Genomic DNA, 18,497 nt, shown 5'->3' on the forward strand with positions numbered 1-18,497 from the left:
CCTGCAACAGAAACAGGATGGATGGATTAAAGTTATCCTACCAGACATAGGAGTCCTGAATGGGCCCACCAGTCTTATATATCTCGCCTGATCGAGCGCTGATCGAGCGATGAGCGTGGTATCATGTTGCAAGTGGCTGCATGGCTTAGCTTACTAAATGCAAATGCATAAGAGTAATATTCTTAGCATTTCTAGAGCCTACGGCCACACCACACTGAATGCGCCCGATCTCGTCTGATCTCGGAAGCTAAGCAGTGTCGGGCCTAGTTAGTACCTGGATGGGAGACCGCCTGGGAATACCAGGTGCTGTAGGCTTTTTTGTGCTCCAAGTTCAGGAAGTGAGCCATTTCTCAATTGCCTTTCAAAACTGCAAGGTCTAGCCGACTAGATGCTTAAAAGTACAAAACTCACTAGGCCCAGAGCCTACGGCCACACCACACTGAATGCGCCCGATCTCGTCTGATCTTGGAAGCTAAGCAGTGTCGGGCCTAGTTAGTACCTGGATGGAAGACCGCCTGGGAATACCAGGTGCTGTAGGCTTTTTTGTGCTCCAAGTTCAGGAAGTGAGCCATTTCTCAATTGCCTTTCAAAACTGCAAGGTCTAGCCGACTAGATGCTTAAAAGTACAAAACTCACTAGGACCAGAGCCTACGGCCACACCACACTGAATGCGCCCGATCTCGTCTGATCTCGGAAGCTAAGCAGTGTCGGGCCTAGTTAGTACCTGGATGGGAGACCGCCTGGGAATACCAGGTGCTGTAGGCTTTTTTGTGCTCCAAGTTCAGGAAGTGAGCCATTTCTCAATTGCCTTTCAAAACTGCAAGGTCTAGCCGACTAGATGCTTAAAAGTACAAAACTCACTGGGCCCAGAGCCTACGGCCACACCACACTGAATGCGCCCGATCTCGTCTGATCTCGGAAGCTAAGCAGTGTCGGGCCTAGTTAGTACCTGGATGGGAGACCGCCTGGGCATACCAGGTGCTGTAGGCTATTTTGTGCTCCATGATTAGTAATTGCACAACTTCTCAATTACTTTTCAAATTTGGTATGTTTCCAAAATAATTTTATCCCGTTTTATAGCGGAAATGTTGGACAACATTATGAGGGCTGGAGCTACCTATTTACATATAATTAGCATACAGGTAGTGTGTTCATGGGTAATAAATCGACTTTCACATGTAATGCAGTACAGAGAATATTGAGTCCTTCAAGAGGCATGAAAGAAAGCCGTTATTGTGTTGATTGTTCTCTCCACCTCCCTGCAACAGAAACAGGATGGATGGATTAAAGTTATCCTACCAGACATAGGAGTCCTGAATGGGCCCACCAGTCTTATATATCTCGCCTGATCGAGCGCTGATCGAGCGATGAGCGTGGTATCATGTTGCAAGTGGCTGCATGGCTTAGCTTACTAAATGCAAATGCATAAGAGTAATATTCTTAGCATTACTAGAGCCTACGGCCACACCACACTGAATGCGCCCGATCTCGTCTGATCTCGGAAGCTAAGCAGTGTCGGGCCTAGTTAGTACCTGGATGGGAGACTGCCTGGGAATACCAGGTGCTGTAGGCTTTTTTGTGCTCCAAGTTCAGGAAGTGAGCCATTTCTCAATTGCCTTTCAAAACTGCAAGGTCTAGCCGACTAGATGCTTAAAAGTACAAAACTCACTAGGCCCAGAGCCTACGGCCACACCACACTGAATGCGCCCGATCTCGTCTGATCTTGGAAGCTAAGCAGTGTCGGGCCTAGTTAGTACCTGGATGGGAGACCGCCTGGGAATACCAGGTGCTGTAGGCTATTTTGTGCTCCATGATTAGTAATTGCGCAACTTCTCAATTACTTTTCAAATTTGGTATGTTTCCAAAATAATTTTATCCCGTTTTATAGCGGAAATGTTGGACAACATTATGAGGGCTGGAGCTACCTATTTACATATAATTAGCATACAGGTAGTGTGTTCATGGGTAATAAATCGACTTTCACATGTAATGCAGTACAGAGAATATTGAGTCCTTCAAGAGGCATGAAAGAAAGCCGTTATTGTGTTGATTGTTCTCTCCACCTCCCTGCAACAGAAACAGGATGGATGGATTAAAGTTATCCTACCAGACATAGGAGTCCTGAATGGGCCCACCAGTCTTATATATCTCGCCTGATCGAGCGCTGATCGAGCGATGAGCGTGGTATCATGTTGCAAGTGGCTGCATGGCTTAGCTTACTAAATGCAAATGCATAAGAGTAATATTCTTAGCATTACTCGAGCCTACGGCCACACCACACTGAATGCGCCCGATCTCGGAAGCTAAGCAGTGTCGGGCCTAGTTAGTACCTGGATGGGAGACCGCCTGGGAATACCAGGTGCTGTAGGCTTTTTTGTGCTCCAAGTTCAGGAAGTGAGCCATTTCTCAATTGCCTTTCAAAACTGCAAGGTCTAGCCGACTAGATGCTTAAAAGTACAAAACTCACTAGGCCCAGAGCCTACGGCCACACCACACTGAATGCGCCCGATCTCGTCTGATCTCGGAAGCTAAGCAGTGTCGGGCCTAGTTAGTACCTGGATGGGAGACCGCCTGGGAATACCAGGTGCTGTAGGCTTTTTTGTGCTCCAAGTTCAGGAAGTGAGCCATTTCTCAATTGCCTTTCAAAACTGCAAGGTCTAGCCGACTAGATGCTTAAAAGTACAAAACTCACTAGGCCCAGAGCCTACGGCCACACCACACTGAATGCGCCCGATCTCGGAAGCTAAGCAGTGTCGGGCCTAGTTAGTACCTGGATGGGAGACCGCCTGGGAATACCAGGTGCTGTAGGCTTTTTTTGTGCTCCAAGTTCAGGAAGTGAGCCATTTCTCAATTGCCTTTCAAAACTGCAAGGTCTAGCCGACTAGATGCTTAAAAGTACAAAACTCACTAGGACCAGAGCCTACGGCCACACCACACTGAATGCGCCCGATCTCGTCTGATCTCGGAAGCTAAGCAGTGTCGGGCCTAGTTAGTACCTGGATGGGAGACTGCCTGGGAATACCAGGTGCTGTAGGCTTTTTTGTGCTCCAAGTTCAGGAAGTGAGCCATTTCTCAATTGCCTTTCAAAACTGCAAGGTCTAGCCGACTAGATGCTTAAAAGTACAAAACTCACTAGGCCCAGAGCCTACGGCCACACCACACTGAATGCGCCCGATCTCGTCTGATCTCGGAAGCTAAGCAGTGTCGGGCCTAGTTAGTACCTGGATGGGAGACCGCCTGGGAATACCAGGTGCTGTAGGCTATTTTGTGCTCCATGATTAGTAATTGCGCAACTTCTCAATTACTTTTCAAATTTGGTATGTTTCCAAAATAATTTTATCCCGTTTTATAGCGGAAATGTTGGACAACATTATGAGGGCTGGAGCTACCTATTTACATATAATTAGCATACAGGTAGTGTGTTCATGGGTAATAAATCGACTTTCACATGTAATGCAGTACAGAGAATATTGAGTCCTTCAAGAGGCATGAAAGAAAGCCGTTATTGTGTTGATTGTTCTCTCCACCTCCCTGCAACAGAAACAGGATGGATGGATTAAAGTTATCCTACCAGACATAGGAGTCCTGAATGGGCCCACCAGTCTTATATATCTCGCCTGATCGAGCGCTGATCGAGCGATGAGCGTGGTATCATGTTGCAAGTGGCTGCATGGCTTAGCTTACTAAATGCAAATGCATAAGAGTAATATTCTTAGCATTACTCGATCCTACGGCCACAACACACTGAATGCGCCCGATCTCGTCTGATCTCGGAAGCTAAGCAGTGTCGGGCCTAGTTAGTACCTGGATGGGAGACCGCCTGGGAATACCAGGTGCTGTAGGCTTTTTTGTGCTCCAAGTTCAGGAAGTGAGCCATTTCTCAATTGCCTTTCAAAACTGCAAGGTCTAGCCGACTAGATGCTTAAAAGTACAAAACTCACTAGGCCCAGAGCCTACGGCCACACCACACTGAATGCTCCCGATCTCGGAAGCTAAGCAGTGTCGGGCCTAGTTAGTACCTGGATGGGAGACCGCCTGGGAATACCAGGTGCTGTAGGCTATTTTGTGCTCCATGATTAGTAATTGCACAACTTCTCAATTACTTTTCAAATTTGGTATGTTTCCAAAATAATTTTATCCCGTTTTATAGCGGAAATGTTGGACAACATTATGAGGGCTGGAGCTACCTATTTACATATAATTAGCATACAGGTAGTGTGTTCATGGGTAATAAATCGACTTTCACATGTAATGCAGTACAGAGAATATTGAGTCCTTCAAGAGGCATGAAAGAAAGCCGTTATTGTGTTGATTGTTCTCTCCACCTCCCTGCAACAGAAACAGGATGGATGGATTAAAGTTATCCTACCAGACATAGGAGTCCTGAATGGGCCCACCAGTCTTATATATCTCGCCTGATCGAGCGCTGATCGAGCGATGAGCGTGGTATCATGTTGCAAGTGGCTGCATGGCTTAGCTTACTAAATGCAAATGCATAAGAGTAATATTCTTAGCATTACTAGAGCCTACGGCCACACCAGACTGAATGCGCCCGATCTCGTCTGATCTCGGAAGCTAAGCAGTGTCGGGCCTAGTTAGTACCTGGATGGGAGACCGCCTGGGAATACCAGGTGCTGTAGGCTTTTTTGTGCTCCAAGTTCAGGAAGTGAGCCATTTCTCAATTGCCTTTCAAAACTGCAAGGTCTAGCCGACTAGATGCTTAAAAGTACAAAACTCACTAGGACCAGAGCCTACGGCCACACCACACTGAATGCGCCTGATCTCGTCTGATCTCGGAAGCTAAGCAGTGTCGGGCCTAGTTAGTACCTGGATGGGAGACCGCCTGGGAATACCAGGTGCTGTAGGCTTTTTTGTGCTCCAAGTTCAGGAAGTGAGCCATTTCTCAATTGCCTTTCAAAACTGCAAGGTCTGGCCGACTAGATGCTTAAAAGTACAAAACTCACTAGGCCCAGAACCTACGGCCACACCACACTGAATGCGCCCGATCTCGTCTGATCTCGGAAGCTAAGCAGTGTCGGGCCTAGTTAGTACCTGGATGGGAGACCGCCTGGGAATACCAGGTGCTGTAGGCTATTTTGTGCTCCATGATTAGTAATTGCACAACTTCTCAATTACTTTTCAAATTTGGTATGTTTCCAAAATAATTTTATCCCGTTTTATAGCGGAAATGTTGGACAACATTATGAGGGCTGGAGCTACCTATTTACATATAATTAGCATACAGGTAGTGTGTTCATGGGTAATAAATCGACTTTCACATGTAATGCAGTACAGAGAATATTGAGTCCTTCAAGAGGCATGAAAGAAAGCCGTTATTGTGTTGATTGTTCTCTCCACCTCCCTGCAACAGAAACAGGATGGATGGATTAAAGTTATCCTACCAGACATAGGAGTCCTGAATGGGCCCACCAGTCTTATATATCTCGCCTGATCGAGCGCTGATCGAGCGATGAGCGTGGTATCATGTTGCAAGTGGCTGCATGGCTTAGCTTACTAAATGCAAATGCATAAGAGTAATATTCTTAGCATTTCTAGAGCCTACGGCCACACCACACTGAATGCGCCCGATCTCGTCTGATCTCGGAAGCTAAGCAGTGTCGGGCCTAGTTAGTATCTGGATGGGAGACTGCCTGGGAATACCAGGTGCTGTAGGCTTTTTTGTGCTCCAAGTTCAGGAAGTGAGCCATTTCTCAATTGCCTTTCAAAACTGCAAGGTCTAGCCGACTAGATGCTTAAAAGTACAAAACTCACTAGGCCCAGAGCCTACGGCCACACCACACTGAATGCGCCCGATCTCGTCTGATCTCGGAAGCTAAGCAGTGTCGGGCCTAGTTAGTACCTGGATGGGAGACCGCCTGGGAATACCAGGTGCTGTAGGCTATTTTGTGCTCCATGATTAGTAATTGCGCAACTTCTCAATTACTTTTCAAATTTGGTATGTTTCCAAAATAATTTTATCCCGTTTTATAGCGGAAATGTTGGACAACATTATGAGGGCTGGAGCTACCTATTTACATATAATTAGCATACAGGTAGTGTGTTCATGGGTAATAAATCGACTTTCACATGTAATGCAGTACAGAGAATATTGAGTCCTTCAAGAGGCATGAAAGAAAGCCGTTATTGTGTTGATTGTTCTCTCCACCTCCCTGCAACAGAAACAGGATGGATGGATTAAAGTTATCCTACCAGACATAGGAGTCCTGAATGGGCCCACCAGTCTTATATATCTCGCCTGATCGAGCGCTGATCGAGCGATGAGCGTGGTATCATGTTGCAAGTGGCTGCATGGCTTAGCTTACTAAATGCAAATGCATAAGAGTAATATTCTTAGCATTATTCGAGCCTACGGCCACACCACACTGAATGCGCCCGATCTCGTCTGATCTCGGAAGCTAAGCAGTGTCGGGCCTAGTTAGTACCTGGATGGGAGACCGCCTGGGAATACCAGGTGCTGTAGGCTTTTTTGTGCTCCAAGTTCAGGAAGTGAGCCATTTCTCAATTGCCTTTCAAAACTGCAAGGTCTAGCCGACTAGATGCTTAAAAGTACAAAACTCACTAGGCCCAGAGCCTACGGCCACACCACACTGAATGCTCCCGATCTCGGAAGCTAAGCAGTGTCGGGCCTAGTTAGTACCTGGATGGGAGACCGCCTGGGAATACCAGGTGCTGTAGGCTATTTTGTGCTCCATGATTAGTAATTGCACAACTTCTCAATTACTTTTCAAATTTGGTATGTTTCCAAAATAATTTTATCCCGTTTTATAGCGGAAATGTTGGACAACATTATGAGGGCTGGAGCTACCTATTTACATATAATTAGCATACAGGTAGTGTGTTCATGGGTAATAAATCGACTTTCACATGTAATGCAGTACAGAGAATATTGAGTCCTTCAAGAGGCATGAAAGAAAGCCGTTATTGTGTTGATTGTTCTCTCCACCTCCCTGCAACAGAAACAGGATGGATGGATTAAAGTTATCCTACCAGACATAGGAGTCCTGAATGGGCCCACCAGTCTTATATATCTCGCCTGATCGAGCGCTGATCGAGCGATGAGCGTGGTATCATGTTGCAAGTGGCTGCATGGCTTAGCTTACTAAATGCAAATGCATAAGAGTAATATTCTTAGCATTACTAGAGCCTACGGCCACACCAGACTGAATGCGCCCGATCTCGTCTGATCTCGGAAGCTAAGCAGTGTCGGGCCTAGTTAGTACCTGGATGGGAGACCGCCTGGGAATACCAGGTGCTGTAGGCTTTTTTGTGCTCCAAGTTCAGGAAGTGAGCCATTTCTCAATTGCCTTTCAAAACTGCAAGGTCTAGCCGACTAGATGCTTAAAAGTACAAAACTCACTAGGACCAGAGCCTACGGCCACACCACACTGAATGCGCCTGATCTCGTCTGATCTCGGAAGCTAAGCAGTGTCGGGCCTAGTTAGTACCTGGATGGGAGACCGCCTGGGAATACCAGGTGCTGTAGGCTTTTTTGTGCTCCAAGTTCAGGAAGTGAGCCATTTCTCAATTGCCTTTCAAAACTGCAAGGTCTAGCCGACTAGATGCTTAAAAGTACAAAACTCACTAGGCCCAGAACCTACGGCCACACCACACTGAATGCGCCCGATCTCGTCTGATCTCGGAAGCTAAGCAGTGTCGGGCCTAGTTAGTACCTGGATGGGAGACCGCCTGGGAATACCAGGTGCTGTAGGCTATTTTGTGCTCCATGATTAGTAATTGCACAACTTCTCAATTACTTTTCAAATTTGGTATGTTTCCAAAATAATTTTATCCCGTTTTATAGCGGAAATGTTGGACAACATTATGAGGGCTGGAGCTACCTATTTACATATAATTAGCATACAGGTAGTGTGTTCATGGGTAATAAATCGACTTTCACATGTAATGCAGTACAGAGAATATTGAGTCCTTCAAGAGGCATGAAAGAAAGCCGTTATTGTGTTGATTGTTCTCTCCACCTCCCTGCAACAGAAACAGGATGGATGGATTAAAGTTATCCTACCAGACATAGGAGTCCTGAATGGGCCCACCAGTCTTATATATCTCGCCTGATCGAGCGCTGATCGAGCGATGAGCGTGGTATCATGTTGCAAGTGGCTGCATGGCTTAGCTTACTAAATGCAAATGCATAAGAGTAATATTCTTAGCATTTCTAGAGCCTACGGCCACACCACACTGAATGCGCCCGATCTCGTCTGATCTCGGAAGCTAAGCAGTGTCGGGCCTAGTTAGTATCTGGATGGGAGACTGCCTGGGAATACCAGGTGCTGTAGGCTTTTTTGTGCTCCAAGTTCAGGAAGTGAGCCATTTCTCAATTGCCTTTCAAAACTGCAAGGTCTAGCCGACTAGATGCTTAAAAGTACAAAACTCACTAGGCCCAGAGCCTACGGCCACACCACACTGAATGCGCCCGATCTCGTCTGATCTCGGAAGCTAAGCAGTGTCGGGCCTAGTTAGTACCTGGATGGGAGACCGCCTGGGAATACCAGGTGCTGTAGGCTATTTTGTGCTCCATGATTAGTAATTGCGCAACTTCTCAATTACTTTTCAAATTTGGTATGTTTCCAAAATAATTTTATCCCGTTTTATAGCGGAAATGTTGGACAACATTATGAGGGCTGGAGCTACCTATTTACATATAATTAGCATACAGGTAGTGTGTTCATGGGTAATAAATCGACTTTCACATGTAATGCAGTACAGAGAATATTGAGTCCTTCAAGAGGCATGAAAGAAAGCCGTTATTGTGTTGATTGTTCTCTCCACCTCCCTGCAACAGAAACAGGATGGATGGATTAAAGTTATCCTACCAGACATAGGAGTCCTGAATGGGCCCACCAGTCTTATATATCTCGCCTGATCGAGCGCTGATCGAGCGATGAGCGTGGTATCATGTTGCAAGTGGCTGCATGGCTTAGCTTACTAAATGCAAATGCATAAGAGTAATATTCTTAGCATTATTCGAGCCTACGGCCACACCACACTGAATGCGCCCGATCTCGTCTGATCTCGGAAGCTAAGCAGTGTCGGGCCTAGTTAGTACCTGGATGGGAGACCGCCTGGGAATACCAGGTGCTGTAGGCTTTTTTGTGCTCCAAGTTCAGGAAGTGAGCCATTTCTCAATTGCCTTTCAAAACTGCAAGGTCTAGCCGACTAGGTGCTTAAAAGTACAAAACTCACTAGGCCCAGAGCCTACGGCCACACCACACTGAATGCGCCCGATCTCGTCTGATCTCGGAAGCTAAGCAGTGTCGGGCCTAGTTAGTACCTGGATGGGAGACCGCCTGGGAATACCAGGTGCTGTAGGCTTTTTTGTGCTCCAAGTTCAGGAAGTGAGCCATTTCTCAATTGCCTTTCAAAACTGCAAGGTCTAGCCGACTAGATGCTTAAAAGTACAAAACTCACTAGGACCAGAGCCTACGGCCACACCACACTGAATGCGCCCGATCTCGTCTGATCTCGGAAGCTAAGCAGTGTCGGGCCTAGTTAGTACCTGGATGGGAGACCGCCTGGGAATACCAGGTGCTGTAGGCTTTTTTGTGCTCCAAGTTCAGGAAGTGAGCCATTTCTCAATTGCCTTTCAAAACTGCAAGGTCTAGCCGACTAGATGCTTAAAAGTACAAAACTCACTAGGCCCTGAGCCTACGGCCACACCACACTGAATGCGCCCGATCTCGTTTGATCTCGGAAGCTAAGCAGTGTCGGGCCTAGTTAGTACCTGGATGGGAGACCGCCTGGGAATACCAGGTGCTGTAGGCTATTTTGTGCTCCATGATTAGTAATTGCACAACTTCTCAATTACTTTTCAAATTTGGTATGTTTCCAAAATAATTTTATCCCGTTTTATAGCGGAAATGTTGGACAACATTATGAGGGCTGGAGCTACCTATTTACATATAATTAGCATACAGGTAGTGTGTTCATGGGTAATAAATCGACTTTCACATGTAATGCAGTACAGAGAATATTGAGTCCTTCAAGAGGCATGAAAGAAAGCCGTTATTGTGTTGATTGTTCTCTCCACCTCCCTGCAACAGAAACAGGATGGATGGATTAAAGTTATCCTACCAGACATAGGAGTCCTGAATGGGCCCACCAGTCTTATATATCTCGCCTGATCGAGCCTGATGATCGAGCGATGAGCGTGGTATCATGTTGCAAGTGGCTGCATGGCTTAGCTTACTAAATGCAAATGCATAAGAGTAATATTCTTAGCATTTCTAGAGCCTACGGCCACACCACACTGAATGCGCCCGATCTCGTCTGATCTCGGAAGCTAAGCAGTGTCGGGCCTAGTTAGTACCTGGATGGGAGACCGCCTGGGAATACCAGGTGCTGTAGGCTTTTTTGTGCTCCAAGTTCAGGAAGTGAGCCATTTCTCAATTGCCTTTCAAAACTGCAAGGTCTAGCCGACTAGATGCTTAAAAGTACAAAACTCACTAGGCCCAGAGCCTACGGCCACACCACACTGAATGCGCCCGATCTCGTCTGATCTCAGAAGCTAAGCAGTGTCGGGCCTACTTAGTACCTGGATGGGAGACCGCCTGGGAATACCAGGTGCTGTAGGCTTTTTTGTGCTCCAAGTTCAGGAAGTGAGCCATTTCTCAATTGCCTTTCAAAACTGCAAGGTCTAGCCGACTAGATGCTTAAAAGTACAAAACTCACTAGGACCAGAGCCTACGGCCACACCACACTGAATGCGCCCGATCTCGTCTGATCTCGGAAGCTAAGCAGTGTCGGGCCTAGTTAGTACCTGGATGGGAGACCGCCTGGGAATACCAGGTGCTGTAGGCTTTTTTGTGCTCCAAGTTCAGGAAGTGAGCCATTTCTCAATTGCCTTTCAAAACTGCAAGGTCTAGCCGACTAGATGCTTAAAAGTACAAAACTCACTAGGCCCAGAGCCTACGGCCACACCACACTGAATGCGCCCGATCTCGGAAGCTAAGCAGTGTCGGGCCTAGTTAGTACCTGGATGGGAGACTGCCTGGGAATACCAGGTGCTGTAGGCTTTTTTGTGCTCCAAGTTCAGGAAGTGAGCCATTTCTCAATTGCCTTTCAAAACTGCAAGGTCTAGCCGACTAGATGCTTAAAAGTACAAAACTCACTAGGCCCAGAGCCTACGGCCACACCACACTGAATGCGTCTGATCTCGGAAGCTAAGCAGTGTCGGGCCTAGTTAGTACCTGGATGGGAGACCGCCTGGGAATACCAGGTGCTGTAGGCTATTTTGTGCTCCATGATTAGTAATTGCGCAACTTCTCAATTACTTTTCAAATTTGGTATGTTTCCAAAATAATTTTATCCCGTTTTATAGCGGAAATGTTGGACAACATTATGAGGGCTGGAGCTACCTATTTACATATAATTAGCATACAGGTAGTGTGTTCATGGGTAATAAATCGACTTTCACATGTAATGCAGTACAGAGAATATTGAGTCCTTCAAGAGGCATGAAAGAAAGCCGTTATTGTGTTGATTGTTCTCTCCACCTCCCTGCAACAGAAACAGGATGGATGGATTAAAGTTATCCTACCAGACATAGGAGTCCTGAATGGGCCCACCAGTCTTATATATCTCGCCTGATCGAGCGCTGATCGAGCGATGAGCGTGGTATCATGTTGCAAGTGGCTGCATGGCTTAGCTTACTAAATGCAAATGCATAAGAGTAATATTCTTAGCATTACTCGAGCCTACGGCCACACCACACTGAATGCGCCCGATCTCGTCTGATCTCGGAAGCTAAGCAGTGTCGGGCCTAGTTAGTACCTGGATGGGAGACCGCCTGGGAATACCAGGTGCTGTAGGCTTTTTTGTGCTCCAAGTTCAGGAAGTGAGCCATTTCTCAATTGCCTTTCAAAACTGCAAGGTCTAGCCGACTAGATGCTTAAAAGTACAAAACTCACTAGGCCCAGAGCCTACGGCCACACCACACTGAATGCGCCTGATCTCGTCTGATCTCGGAAGCTAAGCAGTGTCGGGCCTAGTTAGTACCTGGATGGGAGACCGCCTGGGAATACCAGGTGCTGTAGGCTTTTTTGTGCTCCAAGTTCAGGAAGTGAGCCATTTCTCAATTGCCTTTCAAAACTGCAAGGTCTAGCCGACTAGATGCTTAAAAGTACAAAACTCACTAGGACCAGAGCCTACGGCCACACCACACTGAATGCGCCCGATCTCGGAAGCTAAGCAGTGTCGCGCCTAGTTAGTACCTGGATGGGAGACCGCCTGGGAATACCAGGTGCTGTAGGCTTTTTTGTGCTCCAAGTTCAGGAAGTGAGCCATTTCTCAATTGCCTTTCAAAACTGCAAGGTCTAGCCGACTAGATGCTTAAAAGTACAAAACTCACTAGGCCCAGAGCCTACGGCCACACCACACTGAATGCGTCTGATCTCGGAAACTAAGCAGTGTCGGGCCTAGTTAGTACCTGGATGGGAGACCACCTGGGAATACCAGGTGCTGTAGGCTATTTTGTGCTCCATGATTAGTAATTGCACAACTTCTCAATTACTTTTCAAATTTGGTATGTTTCCAAAATAATTTTATCCCGTTTTATAGCGGAAATGTTGGACAACATTATGAGGGCTGGAGCTACCTATTTACATATAATTAGCATACAGGTAGTGTGTTCATGGGTAATAAATCGACTTTCACATGTAATGCAGTACAGAGAATATTGAGTCCTTCAAGAGGCATGAAAGAAAGCCGTTATTGTGTTGATTGTTCTCTCCACCTCCCTGCAACAGAAACAGGATGGATGGATTAAAGTTATCCTACCAGACATAGGAGTCCTGAATGGGCCCACCAGTCTTATATATCTCGCCTGATCGAGCGCTGATCGAGCGATGAGCGTGGTATCATGTTGCAAGTGGCTGCATGGCTTAGCTTACTAAATGCAAATGCATAAGAGTAATATTCTTAGCATTACTAGAGCCTACGGCCACACCACACTGAATGCGCCGGCCACACCACACTGAATGCGCCCGATCTCGTCTGATCTCGGAAGCTAAGCAGTGTCGGGCCTAGTTAGTACCTGGATGGGAGACTGCCTGGGAATACCAGGTGCTGTAGGCTTTTTTGTGCTCCAAGTTCAGGAAGTGAGCCATTTCTCAATTGCCTTTCAAAACTGCAAGGTCTAGCCGACTAGATGCTTAAAAGTACAAAACTCACTAGGCCCAGAGCCTACGGCCACACCACACTGAATGCGCCCGATCTCGTCTGATCTCGGAAGCTAAGCAGTGTCGGGCCTAGTTAGTACCTGGATGGGAGACCGCCTGGGAATACCAGGTGCTGTAGGCTATTTTGTGCTCCATGATTAGTAATTGCGCAACTTCTCAATTACTTTTCAAATTTGGTATGTTTCCAAAATAATTTTATCCCGTTTTATAGCGGAAATGTTGGACAACATTATGAGGGCTGGAGCTACCTATTTACATATAATTAGCATACAGGTAGTGTGTTCATGGGTAATAAATCGACTTTCACATGTAATGCAGTACAGAGAATATTGAGTCCTTCAAGAGGCATGAAAGAAAGCTGTTATTGTGTTGATTGTTCTCTCCACCTCCCTGCAACAGAAACAGGATGGATGGATTAAAGTTATCCTACCAGACATAGGAGTCCTGAATGGGCCCACCAGTCTTATATATCTCGCCTGATCGAGCGCTGATCGAGCGATGAGCGTGGTATCATGTTGCAAGTGGCTGCATGGCTTAGCTTACTAAATGCAAATGCATAAGAGTAATATTCTTAGCATTACTCGAGCCTACGGCCACACCACACTGAATGCGCCCGATCTCGTCTGATCTCGGAAGCTAAGCAGTGTCGGGCCTAGTTAGTACCTGGATGGGAGACCGCCTGGGAATACCAGGTGCTGTAGGCTTTTTTGTGCTCCAAGTTCAGGAAGTGAGCCATTTCTCAATTGCCTTTCAAAACTGCAAGGTCTAGCCGACTAGATGCTTAAAAGTACAAAACTCACTAGGTCCAGAGCCTACGGCCACACCACACTGAATGCGCCCGATCTCGTCTGATCTCGGAAGCTAAGCAGTGTCGGGCCTAGTTAGTACCTGGATGGGAGACCGCCTGGGAATACCAGGTGCTGTAGGCTTTTTTGTGCTCCAAGTTCAGGAAGTGAGCCATTTCTCAATTGCCTTTCAAAACTGCAAGGTCTAGCCGACTAGATGCTTAAAAGTACAAAACTCACTGGGACCAGAGCCTACGGCCACACCACACTGAATGCGCCCGATCTCGTCTGATCTCGGAAGCTAAGCAGTGTCGGGCCTAGTTAGTACCTGGATGGGAGACCGCCTGGGAATACCAGGTGCTGTAGGCTTTTTTGTGCTCCAAGTTCAGGAAGTGAGCCATTTCTCAATTGCCTTTCAAAACTGCAAGGTCTAGCCGACTAGATGCTTAAAAGTACAAAACTCACTAGGCCCTGAGCCTACGGCCACACCACACTGAATGCGCCCGATCTCGTTTGATCTCGGAAGCTAAGCAGTGTCGGGCCTAGTTAGTACCTGGATGGGAGACCGCCTGGGAATACCAGGTGCTGTAGGCTATTTTGTGCTCCATGATTAGTAATTGCACAACTTCTCAATTACTTTTCAAATTTGGTATGTTTCCAAAATAATTTTATCCCGTTTTATAGCGGAAATGTTGGACAACATCATGAGGGCTGGAGCTACCTATTTACATATAATTAGCATACAGGTAGTGTGTTCATGGGTAATAAATCGACTTTCACATGTAATGCAGTATAGAGAATATTGAGTCCTTCAAGAGGCATGAAAGAAAGCCGTTATTGTGTTGATTGTTCTCTCCACCTCCCTGCAACAGAAACAGGATGGATGGATTAAAGTTATCCTACCAGACATAGGAGTCCTGAATGGGCCCACCAGTCTTATATATCTCGCCTGATCGAGCCTGATCGAGCGATGAGCGTGGTATCATGTTGCAAGTGGCTGCATGGCTTAGCTTACTAAATGCAAATGCATAAGAGTAATATTCTTAGCATTTCTAGAGCCTACGGCCACACCACACTGAATGCGCCCGATCTCGTCTGATCTTGGAAGCTAAGCAGTGTCGGGCCTAGTTAGTACCTGGATGGGAGACCGCCTGGGAATACCAGGTGCTGTAGGCTTTTTTGTGCTCCAAGTTCAGGAAGTGAGCCATTTCTCAATTGCCTTTCAAAACTGCAAGGTCTAGCCGACTAGATGCTTAAAAGTACAAAACTCACTAGGCCCAGAGCCTACGGCCACACCACACTGAATGCGCCCGATCTCGTCTGATCTCGGAAGCTAAGCAGTGTCGGGCCTAGTTAGTACCTGGATGGGAGACCGCCTGGGAATACCAGGTGCTGTAGGCTTTTTTGTGCTCCAAGTTCAGGAAGTGAGCCATTTCTCAATTGCCTTTCAAAACTGCAAGGTCTAGCCGACTAGATGCTTAAAAGTACAAAACTCACTAGGACCAGAGCCTACGGCCACACCACACTGAATGCGCCCGATCTCGTCTGATCTCGGAAGCTAAGCAGTGTCGGGCCTAGTTAGTACCTGGATGGGAGACCGCCTGGGAATACCAGGTGCTGTAGGCTTTTTTGTGCTCCAAGTTCAGGAAGTGAGCCATTTCTCAATTGCCTTTCAAAACTGCAAGGTCTAGCCGACTAGATGCTTAAAAGTACAAAACTCACTAGGCCCAGAGCCTACGGCCACACCACACTGAATGCGCCCGATCTCGTCTGATCTCGGAAGCTAAGCAGTGTCGGGCCTAGTTAGTACCTGGATGGGAGACCGCCTGGGAATACCAGGTGCTGTAGGCTATTTTGTGCTCCATGATTAGTAATTGCACAACTTCTCAATTACTTTTCAAATTTGGTATGTTTCCAAAATAATTTTATCCCGTTTTATAGCGGAAATGTTGGACAACATTATGAGGGCTGGAGCTACCTATTTACATATAATTAGCATACAGGTAGTGTGTTCATGGGTAATAAATCGACTTTCACATGTAATGCAGTACAGAGAATATTGAGTCCTTCAAGAGGCATGAAAGAAAGCCGTTATTGTGTTGATTGTTCTCTCCACCTCCCTGCAACAGAAACAGGATGGATGGATTAAAGTTATCCTACCAGACATAGGAGTCCTGAATGGGCCCACCAGTCTTATATATCTCGCCTGATCGAGCGCTGATCGAGCGATGAGCGTGGTATCATGTTGCAAGTGGCTGCATGGCTTAGCTTACTAAATGCAAATGCATAAGAGTAATATTCTTAGCATTACTAGAGCCTACGGCCACACCACACTGAATGCGCCCGATCTCGTCTGATCTCGGAAGCTAAGCAGTGTCGGGCCTAGTTAGTACCTGGATGGGAGACTGCCTGGGAATACCAGGTGCTGTAGGCTTTTTTGTGCTCCAAGTTCAGGAAGTGAGCCATTTCTCAATTGCCTTTCAAAACTGCAAGGTCTAGCCGACTAGATGCTTAAAAGTACAAAACTCACTAGGCCCAGAGCCTACGGCCACACCACACTGAATGCGCCCGATCTCGTCTGATCTCGGAAGCTAAGCAGTGTCGGGCCTAGTTAGTACCTGGATGGGAGACCGCCTGGGAATACCAGGTGCTGTAGGCTATTTTGTGCTCCATGATTAGTAATTGCGCAACTTCTCAATTACTTTTCAAATTTGGTATGTTTCCAAAATAATTTTATCCCGTTTTATAGCGGAAATGTTGGACAACATTATGAGGGCTGGAGCTACCTATTTACATATAATTAGCATACAGGTAGTGTGTTCATGGGTAATAAATCGACTTTCACATGTAATGCAGTACAGAGAATATTGAGTCCTTCAAGAGGCATGAAAGAAAGCCGTTATTGTGTTGATTGTTCTCTCCACCTCCCTGCAACAGAAACAGGATAGATGGATTAAAGTTATCCTACCAGACATAGGAGTCCTGAATGGGCCCACCAGTCTTATATATCTCGCCTGATCGAGCGCTGATCGAGCGATGAGCGTGGTATCATGTTGCAAGTGGCTGCATGGCTTAGCTTACTAAATGCAAATGCATAAGAGTAATATTCTTAGCATTACTCGAGCCTACGGCCACACCACACTGAATGCGCCCGATCTCGTCTGATCTCGGAAGCTAAGCAGTGTCGGGCCTAGTTAGTACCTGGATGGGAGACCGCCTGGGAATACCAGGTGCTGTAGGCTTTTTTGTGCTCCAAGTTCAGGAAGTGAGCCATTTCTCAATTGCCTTTCAAAACTGCAAGGTCTAGCCGACTAGGTGCTTAAAAGTACAAAACTCACTAGGCCCAGAGCCTACGGCCACACCACACTGAATGCGCCCGATCTCGTCTGATCTCGGAAGCTAAGCAGTGTCGGGCCTAGTTAGTACCTGGATGGGAGACCGCCTGGGAATACCAGGTGCTGTAGGCTTTTTTGTGCTCCAAGTTCAGGAAGTGAGCCATTTCTCAATTGCCTTTCAAAACTGCAAGGTCTAGCCGACTAGATGCTTAAAAGTACAAAACTCACTAGGACCAGAGCCTACGGCCACACCACACTGAATGCGCCCGATCTCGTCTGATCTCGGAAGCTAAGCAGTGTCGGGCCTAGTTAGTACCTGGATGGGAGACCGCCTGGGAATACCAGGTGCTGTAGGCTTTTTTGTGCTCCAAGTTCAGGAAGTGAGCCATTTCTCAATTGCCTTTCAAAACTGCAAGGTCTAGCCGACTAGATGCTTAAAAGTACAAAACTCACTAGGCCCAGAGCCTACGGCCACACCACACTGAATGCGCCCGATCTCGTCTGATCTCGGAAGCTAAGCAGTGTCAGGCCTAGTTAGTACCTGGATGGGAGACCGCCTGGGAATACCAGGTGCTGTAGGCTTTTTTGTGCTCCAAGTTCAGGAAGTGAGCCATTTCTCAATTGCCTTTCAAAACTGCAAGGTCTAGCCGACTAGATGCTTAAAAGTACAAAACTCACTAGGACCAGAGCCTACGGCCACACCACACTGAATGCGCCCGATCTCGTCTGATCTCGGAAGCTAAGCAGTGTCGGGCCTAGTTAGTACCTGGATGGGAGACCGCCTGGGAATACCAGGTGCTGTAGGCTTTTTTGTGCTCCAAGTTCAGGAAGTGAGCCATTTCTCAATTGCCTTTCAAAACTGCAAGGTCTAGCCGACTAGATGCTTAAAAGTACAAAACTCACTAGGCCCAGAGCCTACGGCCACACCACACTGAATGCGCCCGATCTCGTCTGATCTCGGAAGCTAAGCAGTGTCGGGCCTAGTTAGTACCTGGATGGGAGACCGCCTGGGAATACCAGGTGCTGTAGGCTATTTTGTGCTCCATGATTAGTAATTGCACAACTTCTCAATTACTTTTCAAATTTGGTATGTTTCCAAAATAATTTTATCCCGTTTTATAGCGGAAATGTTGGACAACATTATGAGGGCTGGAGCTACCTATTTA

The 18,497-nt window shown here is 46.8% G+C and overlaps 47 non-coding genes and 9 pseudogenes across 47 annotated transcripts; all 56 read left to right on the forward strand.

Annotated features, from left to right (window-relative positions):
• Positions 1 to 196: 196 nt before the first annotated feature.
• Positions 197 to 315, forward strand: LOC138475262 (5S ribosomal RNA). The gene has a single exon (XR_011269423.1). It is a non-coding gene; the product is annotated as a 5S ribosomal RNA (ribosomal RNA).
• A 106-nt stretch (positions 316 to 421) lies between these two features.
• Positions 422 to 540, forward strand: LOC138479785 (5S ribosomal RNA). The gene has a single exon (XR_011273527.1). It is a non-coding gene; the product is annotated as a 5S ribosomal RNA (ribosomal RNA).
• Positions 541 to 646: 106 nt separating this feature from the next.
• Positions 647 to 765, forward strand: LOC138475266 (5S ribosomal RNA). Its single transcript, XR_011269425.1, has one exon. It is a non-coding gene; the product is annotated as a 5S ribosomal RNA (ribosomal RNA).
• A 106-nt stretch (positions 766 to 871) lies between these two features.
• Positions 872 to 990, forward strand: LOC138479072 (5S ribosomal RNA). The gene has a single exon (XR_011272880.1). It is a non-coding gene; the product is annotated as a 5S ribosomal RNA (ribosomal RNA).
• Positions 991 to 1,454: 464 nt separating this feature from the next.
• Positions 1,455 to 1,573, forward strand: LOC138478328 (5S ribosomal RNA). Its single transcript, XR_011272206.1, has one exon. It is a non-coding gene; the product is annotated as a 5S ribosomal RNA (ribosomal RNA).
• A 106-nt stretch (positions 1,574 to 1,679) lies between these two features.
• On the forward strand, positions 1,680 to 1,798 carry LOC138478647 (5S ribosomal RNA). Its single transcript, XR_011272495.1, has one exon. It is a non-coding gene; the product is annotated as a 5S ribosomal RNA (ribosomal RNA).
• A 464-nt stretch (positions 1,799 to 2,262) lies between these two features.
• Positions 2,263 to 2,371, forward strand: LOC138473981 (5S ribosomal RNA; annotated as a pseudogene).
• A 106-nt stretch (positions 2,372 to 2,477) lies between these two features.
• Positions 2,478 to 2,596, forward strand: LOC138475267 (5S ribosomal RNA). The gene has a single exon (XR_011269426.1). It is a non-coding gene; the product is annotated as a 5S ribosomal RNA (ribosomal RNA).
• A 106-nt stretch (positions 2,597 to 2,702) lies between these two features.
• LOC138473982 (5S ribosomal RNA) lies at positions 2,703 to 2,811 on the forward strand (annotated as a pseudogene).
• A 107-nt stretch (positions 2,812 to 2,918) lies between these two features.
• LOC138478330 (5S ribosomal RNA) lies at positions 2,919 to 3,037 on the forward strand. Its single transcript, XR_011272207.1, has one exon. It is a non-coding gene; the product is annotated as a 5S ribosomal RNA (ribosomal RNA).
• Positions 3,038 to 3,143: 106 nt separating this feature from the next.
• On the forward strand, positions 3,144 to 3,262 carry LOC138475268 (5S ribosomal RNA). The gene has a single exon (XR_011269427.1). It is a non-coding gene; the product is annotated as a 5S ribosomal RNA (ribosomal RNA).
• Positions 3,263 to 3,726: 464 nt separating this feature from the next.
• Positions 3,727 to 3,845, forward strand: LOC138480102 (5S ribosomal RNA). Its single transcript, XR_011273816.1, has one exon. It is a non-coding gene; the product is annotated as a 5S ribosomal RNA (ribosomal RNA).
• Positions 3,846 to 3,951: 106 nt separating this feature from the next.
• Positions 3,952 to 4,060, forward strand: LOC138474005 (5S ribosomal RNA; annotated as a pseudogene).
• Positions 4,061 to 4,524: 464 nt separating this feature from the next.
• On the forward strand, positions 4,525 to 4,643 carry LOC138479150 (5S ribosomal RNA). Its single transcript, XR_011272951.1, has one exon. It is a non-coding gene; the product is annotated as a 5S ribosomal RNA (ribosomal RNA).
• A 106-nt stretch (positions 4,644 to 4,749) lies between these two features.
• On the forward strand, positions 4,750 to 4,868 carry LOC138478045 (5S ribosomal RNA). Its single transcript, XR_011271948.1, has one exon. It is a non-coding gene; the product is annotated as a 5S ribosomal RNA (ribosomal RNA).
• Positions 4,869 to 4,974: 106 nt separating this feature from the next.
• Positions 4,975 to 5,093, forward strand: LOC138478195 (5S ribosomal RNA). Its single transcript, XR_011272085.1, has one exon. It is a non-coding gene; the product is annotated as a 5S ribosomal RNA (ribosomal RNA).
• Positions 5,094 to 5,557: 464 nt separating this feature from the next.
• LOC138479774 (5S ribosomal RNA) lies at positions 5,558 to 5,676 on the forward strand. The gene has a single exon (XR_011273517.1). It is a non-coding gene; the product is annotated as a 5S ribosomal RNA (ribosomal RNA).
• A 106-nt stretch (positions 5,677 to 5,782) lies between these two features.
• On the forward strand, positions 5,783 to 5,901 carry LOC138475269 (5S ribosomal RNA). Its single transcript, XR_011269428.1, has one exon. It is a non-coding gene; the product is annotated as a 5S ribosomal RNA (ribosomal RNA).
• Positions 5,902 to 6,365: 464 nt separating this feature from the next.
• On the forward strand, positions 6,366 to 6,484 carry LOC138475270 (5S ribosomal RNA). Its single transcript, XR_011269429.1, has one exon. It is a non-coding gene; the product is annotated as a 5S ribosomal RNA (ribosomal RNA).
• A 106-nt stretch (positions 6,485 to 6,590) lies between these two features.
• Positions 6,591 to 6,699, forward strand: LOC138474007 (5S ribosomal RNA; annotated as a pseudogene).
• Positions 6,700 to 7,163: 464 nt separating this feature from the next.
• On the forward strand, positions 7,164 to 7,282 carry LOC138479151 (5S ribosomal RNA). Its single transcript, XR_011272952.1, has one exon. It is a non-coding gene; the product is annotated as a 5S ribosomal RNA (ribosomal RNA).
• A 106-nt stretch (positions 7,283 to 7,388) lies between these two features.
• On the forward strand, positions 7,389 to 7,507 carry LOC138478046 (5S ribosomal RNA). Its single transcript, XR_011271949.1, has one exon. It is a non-coding gene; the product is annotated as a 5S ribosomal RNA (ribosomal RNA).
• Positions 7,508 to 7,613: 106 nt separating this feature from the next.
• Positions 7,614 to 7,732, forward strand: LOC138478196 (5S ribosomal RNA). The gene has a single exon (XR_011272086.1). It is a non-coding gene; the product is annotated as a 5S ribosomal RNA (ribosomal RNA).
• A 464-nt stretch (positions 7,733 to 8,196) lies between these two features.
• Positions 8,197 to 8,315, forward strand: LOC138479775 (5S ribosomal RNA). Its single transcript, XR_011273518.1, has one exon. It is a non-coding gene; the product is annotated as a 5S ribosomal RNA (ribosomal RNA).
• A 106-nt stretch (positions 8,316 to 8,421) lies between these two features.
• LOC138475271 (5S ribosomal RNA) lies at positions 8,422 to 8,540 on the forward strand. Its single transcript, XR_011269430.1, has one exon. It is a non-coding gene; the product is annotated as a 5S ribosomal RNA (ribosomal RNA).
• Positions 8,541 to 9,004: 464 nt separating this feature from the next.
• LOC138475272 (5S ribosomal RNA) lies at positions 9,005 to 9,123 on the forward strand. Its single transcript, XR_011269431.1, has one exon. It is a non-coding gene; the product is annotated as a 5S ribosomal RNA (ribosomal RNA).
• A 106-nt stretch (positions 9,124 to 9,229) lies between these two features.
• Positions 9,230 to 9,348, forward strand: LOC138475273 (5S ribosomal RNA). The gene has a single exon (XR_011269432.1). It is a non-coding gene; the product is annotated as a 5S ribosomal RNA (ribosomal RNA).
• Positions 9,349 to 9,454: 106 nt separating this feature from the next.
• On the forward strand, positions 9,455 to 9,573 carry LOC138475274 (5S ribosomal RNA). Its single transcript, XR_011269433.1, has one exon. It is a non-coding gene; the product is annotated as a 5S ribosomal RNA (ribosomal RNA).
• Positions 9,574 to 9,679: 106 nt separating this feature from the next.
• Positions 9,680 to 9,798, forward strand: LOC138477756 (5S ribosomal RNA). The gene has a single exon (XR_011271686.1). It is a non-coding gene; the product is annotated as a 5S ribosomal RNA (ribosomal RNA).
• A 466-nt stretch (positions 9,799 to 10,264) lies between these two features.
• On the forward strand, positions 10,265 to 10,383 carry LOC138475275 (5S ribosomal RNA). Its single transcript, XR_011269434.1, has one exon. It is a non-coding gene; the product is annotated as a 5S ribosomal RNA (ribosomal RNA).
• Positions 10,384 to 10,489: 106 nt separating this feature from the next.
• LOC138480105 (5S ribosomal RNA) lies at positions 10,490 to 10,608 on the forward strand. Its single transcript, XR_011273818.1, has one exon. It is a non-coding gene; the product is annotated as a 5S ribosomal RNA (ribosomal RNA).
• Positions 10,609 to 10,714: 106 nt separating this feature from the next.
• LOC138475278 (5S ribosomal RNA) lies at positions 10,715 to 10,833 on the forward strand. The gene has a single exon (XR_011269436.1). It is a non-coding gene; the product is annotated as a 5S ribosomal RNA (ribosomal RNA).
• Positions 10,834 to 10,939: 106 nt separating this feature from the next.
• Positions 10,940 to 11,048, forward strand: LOC138474325 (5S ribosomal RNA; annotated as a pseudogene).
• A 106-nt stretch (positions 11,049 to 11,154) lies between these two features.
• LOC138474504 (5S ribosomal RNA) lies at positions 11,155 to 11,263 on the forward strand (annotated as a pseudogene).
• Positions 11,264 to 11,727: 464 nt separating this feature from the next.
• On the forward strand, positions 11,728 to 11,846 carry LOC138475279 (5S ribosomal RNA). The gene has a single exon (XR_011269437.1). It is a non-coding gene; the product is annotated as a 5S ribosomal RNA (ribosomal RNA).
• Positions 11,847 to 11,952: 106 nt separating this feature from the next.
• Positions 11,953 to 12,071, forward strand: LOC138478047 (5S ribosomal RNA). Its single transcript, XR_011271950.1, has one exon. It is a non-coding gene; the product is annotated as a 5S ribosomal RNA (ribosomal RNA).
• Positions 12,072 to 12,177: 106 nt separating this feature from the next.
• LOC138474615 (5S ribosomal RNA) lies at positions 12,178 to 12,286 on the forward strand (annotated as a pseudogene).
• Positions 12,287 to 12,392: 106 nt separating this feature from the next.
• Positions 12,393 to 12,501, forward strand: LOC138474721 (5S ribosomal RNA; annotated as a pseudogene).
• A 487-nt stretch (positions 12,502 to 12,988) lies between these two features.
• Positions 12,989 to 13,107, forward strand: LOC138474045 (5S ribosomal RNA; annotated as a pseudogene).
• A 106-nt stretch (positions 13,108 to 13,213) lies between these two features.
• On the forward strand, positions 13,214 to 13,332 carry LOC138475280 (5S ribosomal RNA). The gene has a single exon (XR_011269438.1). It is a non-coding gene; the product is annotated as a 5S ribosomal RNA (ribosomal RNA).
• Positions 13,333 to 13,796: 464 nt separating this feature from the next.
• On the forward strand, positions 13,797 to 13,915 carry LOC138475281 (5S ribosomal RNA). The gene has a single exon (XR_011269439.1). It is a non-coding gene; the product is annotated as a 5S ribosomal RNA (ribosomal RNA).
• Positions 13,916 to 14,021: 106 nt separating this feature from the next.
• Positions 14,022 to 14,140, forward strand: LOC138475282 (5S ribosomal RNA). The gene has a single exon (XR_011269440.1). It is a non-coding gene; the product is annotated as a 5S ribosomal RNA (ribosomal RNA).
• Positions 14,141 to 14,246: 106 nt separating this feature from the next.
• LOC138475283 (5S ribosomal RNA) lies at positions 14,247 to 14,365 on the forward strand. Its single transcript, XR_011269441.1, has one exon. It is a non-coding gene; the product is annotated as a 5S ribosomal RNA (ribosomal RNA).
• A 106-nt stretch (positions 14,366 to 14,471) lies between these two features.
• LOC138477758 (5S ribosomal RNA) lies at positions 14,472 to 14,590 on the forward strand. Its single transcript, XR_011271687.1, has one exon. It is a non-coding gene; the product is annotated as a 5S ribosomal RNA (ribosomal RNA).
• A 463-nt stretch (positions 14,591 to 15,053) lies between these two features.
• LOC138478648 (5S ribosomal RNA) lies at positions 15,054 to 15,172 on the forward strand. The gene has a single exon (XR_011272496.1). It is a non-coding gene; the product is annotated as a 5S ribosomal RNA (ribosomal RNA).
• Positions 15,173 to 15,278: 106 nt separating this feature from the next.
• Positions 15,279 to 15,397, forward strand: LOC138475284 (5S ribosomal RNA). The gene has a single exon (XR_011269442.1). It is a non-coding gene; the product is annotated as a 5S ribosomal RNA (ribosomal RNA).
• A 106-nt stretch (positions 15,398 to 15,503) lies between these two features.
• LOC138475285 (5S ribosomal RNA) lies at positions 15,504 to 15,622 on the forward strand. The gene has a single exon (XR_011269443.1). It is a non-coding gene; the product is annotated as a 5S ribosomal RNA (ribosomal RNA).
• A 106-nt stretch (positions 15,623 to 15,728) lies between these two features.
• Positions 15,729 to 15,847, forward strand: LOC138475286 (5S ribosomal RNA). Its single transcript, XR_011269444.1, has one exon. It is a non-coding gene; the product is annotated as a 5S ribosomal RNA (ribosomal RNA).
• Positions 15,848 to 16,311: 464 nt separating this feature from the next.
• LOC138478331 (5S ribosomal RNA) lies at positions 16,312 to 16,430 on the forward strand. Its single transcript, XR_011272208.1, has one exon. It is a non-coding gene; the product is annotated as a 5S ribosomal RNA (ribosomal RNA).
• Positions 16,431 to 16,536: 106 nt separating this feature from the next.
• LOC138475288 (5S ribosomal RNA) lies at positions 16,537 to 16,655 on the forward strand. The gene has a single exon (XR_011269445.1). It is a non-coding gene; the product is annotated as a 5S ribosomal RNA (ribosomal RNA).
• A 464-nt stretch (positions 16,656 to 17,119) lies between these two features.
• LOC138475290 (5S ribosomal RNA) lies at positions 17,120 to 17,238 on the forward strand. Its single transcript, XR_011269447.1, has one exon. It is a non-coding gene; the product is annotated as a 5S ribosomal RNA (ribosomal RNA).
• A 106-nt stretch (positions 17,239 to 17,344) lies between these two features.
• LOC138475291 (5S ribosomal RNA) lies at positions 17,345 to 17,463 on the forward strand. Its single transcript, XR_011269448.1, has one exon. It is a non-coding gene; the product is annotated as a 5S ribosomal RNA (ribosomal RNA).
• Positions 17,464 to 17,569: 106 nt separating this feature from the next.
• Positions 17,570 to 17,688, forward strand: LOC138475292 (5S ribosomal RNA). Its single transcript, XR_011269449.1, has one exon. It is a non-coding gene; the product is annotated as a 5S ribosomal RNA (ribosomal RNA).
• A 106-nt stretch (positions 17,689 to 17,794) lies between these two features.
• Positions 17,795 to 17,913, forward strand: LOC138478891 (5S ribosomal RNA). Its single transcript, XR_011272716.1, has one exon. It is a non-coding gene; the product is annotated as a 5S ribosomal RNA (ribosomal RNA).
• A 106-nt stretch (positions 17,914 to 18,019) lies between these two features.
• On the forward strand, positions 18,020 to 18,138 carry LOC138475293 (5S ribosomal RNA). Its single transcript, XR_011269450.1, has one exon. It is a non-coding gene; the product is annotated as a 5S ribosomal RNA (ribosomal RNA).
• Positions 18,139 to 18,244: 106 nt separating this feature from the next.
• Positions 18,245 to 18,363, forward strand: LOC138475294 (5S ribosomal RNA). The gene has a single exon (XR_011269451.1). It is a non-coding gene; the product is annotated as a 5S ribosomal RNA (ribosomal RNA).
• The last annotated feature ends 134 nt before the right edge of the window (positions 18,364 to 18,497 follow it).

This window comes from Ambystoma mexicanum, chromosome 8 (assembly GCF_040938575.1).
Source record: "Ambystoma mexicanum isolate Mex_15411 chromosome 8, UKY_AmexF1_1, whole genome shotgun sequence".
NCBI classification, from domain to species: Eukaryota; Metazoa; Chordata; class Amphibia; order Caudata; family Ambystomatidae; genus Ambystoma; species Ambystoma mexicanum.